We start from the raw sequence: 6,000 nt of genomic DNA, 5'->3' as shown, positions 1-6,000 counted from the left end.
TCATCCGGACCTCCTCCCAGATGTCCGGTTAACCCTGAAACTGACACGGCTGAAATTTTGTTTTGGTCATAACTAATTCATCCGGAGTCCGTTTTTGACGTTCTTTAGCTCGTTTTGAAGCTATTGACATCCCCCATCCACAAAAATACCACCAACACCATTTGACACCATCAAATTTTCGGGATTTTGGCATTTTTGCCTAGGGCTTCCACCATATCATCCGCATAGCCACCACCGACTTCCGCAACCTAACCCATTTTGTTCCCCATTGCATATGTGGTTGTATGAGTTGTGATTAGAGTCTCCTAAGGTGTTTCGGCTACTTAGGGACGGTTACTTCTTCATCAACCACCACCACCACTTCCACATAACCTTGCCCATCATACACTTCCACCAACCCAACCTAACCCAATTTTGTTTGAGCTTGTTTGAGTTGTGGCTTGTGTCTCCTAAGGTGTTTCAGCTACTTAGGGACGGCAACTTCAACTCCGACTCGTGTATAGCACATCATTCCACTTCCGCATTGCCTAGTGCAACACCACCACCGCTCTCCGCTACCACCATTTTGACATTTGACGTGTGAGATTTTGAGTTCGTGGTTTTTCCATTTCCTAAGGTGTTTCGGCTACTTAGGGACGAGACTCCATCATCTTGGTATCTACATCAAGAACACCGCTACTCATCATCGCCGGACGGTAACCTCCATATCATCTTGGTATCGTGGTATCCCTCCATTGTATATTCCCTTGCTATTGCATTGTTAACTTGATGAGGACATGACTACCTTGGATATGACCAAAAATATTGCATATATGCATATTTGTCAGGTGATTTCTAGTGCAAACTATTCAATAATCTATTTATGTTATCCAGAACAAAAATACTTCACACACTTTTGTATTTTGTCTAATTGCAGGTGTATGGGACATTTGTACAATCCACATATGAAGATAAGGAAGAAAGAGATGTTTATTTGCTGTCCAAAAAGTTCTCTCACGTCACTTTTGGCCCAAGAGAAGATAGAGTCCAAGTCTCACGTTCTGGATTCAGATTCGGACTGCACAGACACACCTGACTCAAAACGCACACAAGTTTTTCATACGGACTCCGAATTGGGTGATTCTTTTTTTGTTGGAAACTAGATTTCGTGCACTTTCCAACCCAATTGGAATCACCTTCAAATTCGTCCGGAGCGCTGAGTTGTGGACGAAACAATCTGATGCTGCAGCAGAATCCGAGTCAAACTACAAGTCCAAAGGTGTTACATCACCTCCACTTGGGCCCATTGGCCTTGTACGACCTAGATTTAGTTTTAGGCTGCCTTGGGACGTCCTCCCACCTCCTTGGCCTCCACCCCTTCCTCCTATATAAGTAGATCCATCTAGTAGCTTTTCCTTGGGGATTTGTTTAGTTAAAAGTTAGCCAACGCAACTTCGTGTACTTCGTTTGTGTCCAACGACCAGACCAAGACCGCTTACGGATCCCCACCATTATCAATACCTCATATATATTTGCAATATTCAGATTGCTTTATCATATTCTTGCTCGTTCTTCGATTGCTTGCAGGAATAGACCTTCGTGGTCAGGCTGACCGTGCTTCCGGCATCGTCAGTAACCTCAGGAGATTGGTTTAGCGATTGCTAAGGCGCAACGTCGTGCACGTTTGTAGTCGGATCGTCAAAGTCGTCTCCACCAAATCGATAGTTATCATCTCATCGAAAGATCGGGACACCCTCGCCTCTATCAAGTGGTATCAGTTTTCACGTTGCTCGGTGAGAATTTCCAGTTTTCCTAGATTAGATTTATTTTCTTACCTATTGTCCAAGAAAAAGCCACACAAAAAAAAGTTAGATCTGTTCATCCTTTATCCAAGCCAGTCTGAGCCTTTGCAATTTTCTATTCATTGCTTGCATAGTTGAATTATCGGTTGCATCATCGTGTAAGTTGCTGGTCTTAGCGTCTAGTTCCTTTAGAGTTTCGAGTTCTGTTCACATTAGTCACGCCGCCGCTGCATCATTATCCCTTCCGCTGTCCACCATCCCATCTATTAATTTCCACCACGTGCTACGCACTGTTCATTGTCATAATCATAGTTGAGGTCATTCACATCTTCGCCTGATCCAATCTGCATCTTATCTAGTTTGTCTTGAAAAAAAAAAGATAGAGAAAAAAAGAGAAAAAAGGAAAAAAAAGAAAAAGAGAGAGAAGAAAAAGAAAAAAAAAGCGTGAGAAAAAAAGAGAGAAGAAAAAAAATTGGATCTATCTAGAATCAATCTCGTACCTGAATTCGGATTGGAATCTGTTTTGCGCACTGTTCAGTAAAACAGGTGTATCTTCCTCATACGAAGTCCGTTTTGGCTCCGTGAGTACTCAAATTGGAGCTAGCGACGAGCCGCATCTAAATAGTTGCAGAAGCTAGTTCAATATTTGACACCTCAAAATCGGCTTCTAAATAGGTCTTTTTGCCCTCCGAAGTTCATGAACATAGCTTGTTCCAATTTTTCAGGCCAGTTTTAGAATTCTTTGACTCCTCATATCAACTCGGAATTGAGTGATTCTTTTTGCATTGGAAAGGTTGAGTTAATAGCATTCTTTGAAAGAATTTATCAGAAAATTGTTTAAACTTTTCAAGAGGAAAGTTGGAGAGAGAGTTGTTGTATATCCTGCTTGGCAGTTGTTTTTCATCATTATCTTCACTGCCGTTGTGATGTTCACTTATATCTTACTGTCAAGAGCAACTTAGTATCCTTCATTGATGCTAGTTGTGCTATGCCATGACCTCATTAGTGTTCTAGGCTCGCGTCTCTAGTACGGTCTAGCCTAGGACCAGCACAGTACCGTCGTTGAGCGTTTATTCAACATTGCATCTTTGAATTGATTATTGCTAATCTTTTGCTACCATATATAGCCAACCCAGCTCCACATATTTCTACACCGTGTATACGTACGCTCCCCTGGCAATCGCTTTACTCAATATTCGGAGTTACTTGACACCGCTGGTTGCCGATCACCGCCTGCTGCATGGTAAGAACTTGTAAGACATTGATATTTGCTTTACTGTGAGCGTTTTACCACCACATCCTAGTAGTTATAGGAACATTATTTTTGGGTTTTATTTCTTGTTCTACTAATCATGACAGGATCCAGAGTCAATTCATGGGCTTTGTCGATCGCGGGAGACATGCCACCACCTTTGCAAATACCACAACCGTCACGAGAGGTGCACAAACATCCAAATGCACATGATCAGGTTAATGTATCTATACCACCATTTAATGGCCGTTTTAAACCTGCTTTATATATTGAATGGGAGTTCGACATAAAAAATATATTTGCTTCCCATAATTTCAATGAACATAAAAATGTTAAGGTTGCGGTTGGTTCTTTCACTGGTTATGCTTTGGTTTGGTGGAGTGAATATTGTCGGTTACACCCTGATTATATACCTACTACTTGGGATGATTTGAAACTTGCCATGCGACATACTTTCGTCCCTGCTTATTATACTCGTGACATGATTAAGAAGTTGCAACACTTAAAACAAGGTAGTGAAACTGTAACAAAATATTATGATGATTTACAAACTACCTTGTTGCATTCCTCTTTAGAAGAAAGTGAAGATGATTTTATGGATAGATTTTGGGGAGGATTAAACCGTGATATTCAAGAGATACTAATTCATGAAGAGTGTTATCCTATGGACCATTTGTTTCATCTTGCTTGCAAAGCTGAACAGGAAATAAAACGACGTGTTGGCCACGAGGAGAACAAGCGCACGATGCACATTCCAAGAGTTGATATGATTGTTTCTTCAACTACTAGGCATACTATGACAACCACATCCGTTGTTGTCAGGACTACATCACCTCCACCATGTGACACATCGCCCCCGAGAGTGGCTACATCATCTGAGTTGATCATAAGAGGTAATGACAAAGGTACTGATCTTGATGAGGACATCAATACAATTGTTACACCCACAGCCCCTGCTGCTATACATACTGGACCAATTACTAGAGCTCGTGCACGCCAACTAAATTACCAGGTACTTTCGTTTCTTGGTAATGATTCTAATATTCATGAGAATATGATGCTGCCTAAATTGGATACATTTGTTTTGCTTACAAATGAAGGGCCTAGCTTGGAGAAGGATGAACATTGGAGCAAGAACAAGCATGGAGATGATGGCATGCGCAAGGGGAACAAGAACGGAGTTACAAGTGATGATTTCAGGACTTTGAAGCCACCATAATGGGTGCATGAAGCCTTGGACGAAATATACAAGATGCCACTTCATAAATTTCGTCCCGAGGCTATTTTAGGTGCTGCGTCACCTTATTATTGGGCCAGGCCCATGTAATTTCGAAATACATAAGTATAGGCTATTTTTAGAGTCCGTATGTGTGGGGAAACAAGAGATAGGGTTGATTTTGGACTCCTCCACCAAGGGCCACGAAATTCCCCCCTCTTCCTCCATATATACAGCCCTTAGGGCATCGTTTAGACTTTGGGTTTTGTTTAGATTAAAAGTTCGCCATAGCTGCAACTTCGCGTACTTCGTTTGTGTTCAACGACCAGACAAAGGCGTCACAGAACCCCACCTTGATCAATAAAGCTTTCATCTTATATTCGCAATATCCAGATTGCAATCTTAGTTTCTTGCTTGTTCTTCGTTTGCTCGCAGGAAACAGACCTTCGTGGTCAGGTTGATCGTGCTCCGGCGTGGTCAATAACCTCTCGGAGTTGGTTTAGCGATTGCTAAGGCGCGACGTCCTCGCACGTTCGTAGTCGGATCGTCAAAGTCGACTTCCACCAAAGCAAAATCCACCATCTCATCGAAAGACGGGACACCTTTGCCTCTATCAATTTGCTTCCCATAATTTTGATGAACATAAAAAGGTTAAGGTTGCGGTTGGTTCTTTCACTGGTTATGCTTTGGTTTGGTGGAGTGAATATTGTCGGTTACACCCTGATTATATACCTACTACTTGGGATGATTTGAAACTTGCCATGCGACATACTTTCGTCCCTGCTTATTATACTCGTGACATGATTAAGAAGTTGCAACACTTAAAACAAGGTAGTGAAACTGTAACAAAATATTATGATGATTTACAAACTACCTTGTTGCATTCCTCTTTAGAAGAAAGTGAAGATGATTTTATGGATAGATTTTGGGGAGGATTAAACCGTGATATTCAAGAGATACTAATTCATGAAGAGTGTTATCCTATGGACCATTTGTTTCATCTTGCTTGCAAAGCTGAACAGGAAATAAAACGACGTGTTGGCCACGAGGAGAACAAGCGCATGGTGCACATTCCAAGAGTTGATATGATTGTTCCTTCAACTACTAAGCATACTATGACAACCACATCCGTTGTTGTCAGGACTACATCACCTCCACCATGTGACACATCGCCCCCGAGAGTGGCTACATCATCTGAGTTGATCAGAAGAGGTAATGACAAAGGTACTGATCTTCCATCTCTACATGAGAATGATGAATGCCATGTCAATTTGAATGCACCATCTGATGAGCTACCCACTACTTTGATCACACCACCTATTTTAGAGGACTACGTTGATAATTTAACTTTGCCATGTGATCAAACAACTGAAATACCAACAATTTTGAGTGCACCCATTGAATTAACTATTGATGCAAAAGAACCAATGTTTAATCATTTTGATATGACCTCTAATCTTGGTGATGATTCTGTGTTGAATGACTTATTGCATGTTTGCGTATTTAAGCATGTTGTAGCATGTAAATTTGATGCAAGTAAGGTTTATTCACCAATGTTGGGATGGTTTAATGATGAACATTGTCAATCTTTTGAAATGAATAAGAGCTTCACTTATATGTGCAAACTGAGTTGCAATATTTTCATGCCTTCTACTTCTTGTGCTAATTTTTTGGCTTTAGATTTTATGAACTATGCAAGTTACTCATCTATTCATGTGTCATATATGCAAAAATCAAGGGAAGTAAAAATG

The sequence above is a fragment of the Triticum aestivum genome, chromosome 1A, assembly GCF_018294505.1.
Source record: "Triticum aestivum cultivar Chinese Spring chromosome 1A, IWGSC CS RefSeq v2.1, whole genome shotgun sequence".
Taxonomy (NCBI): Eukaryota; Viridiplantae; Streptophyta; class Magnoliopsida; order Poales; family Poaceae; genus Triticum; species Triticum aestivum.
This window is presented reverse-complemented; position numbering follows the sequence as displayed.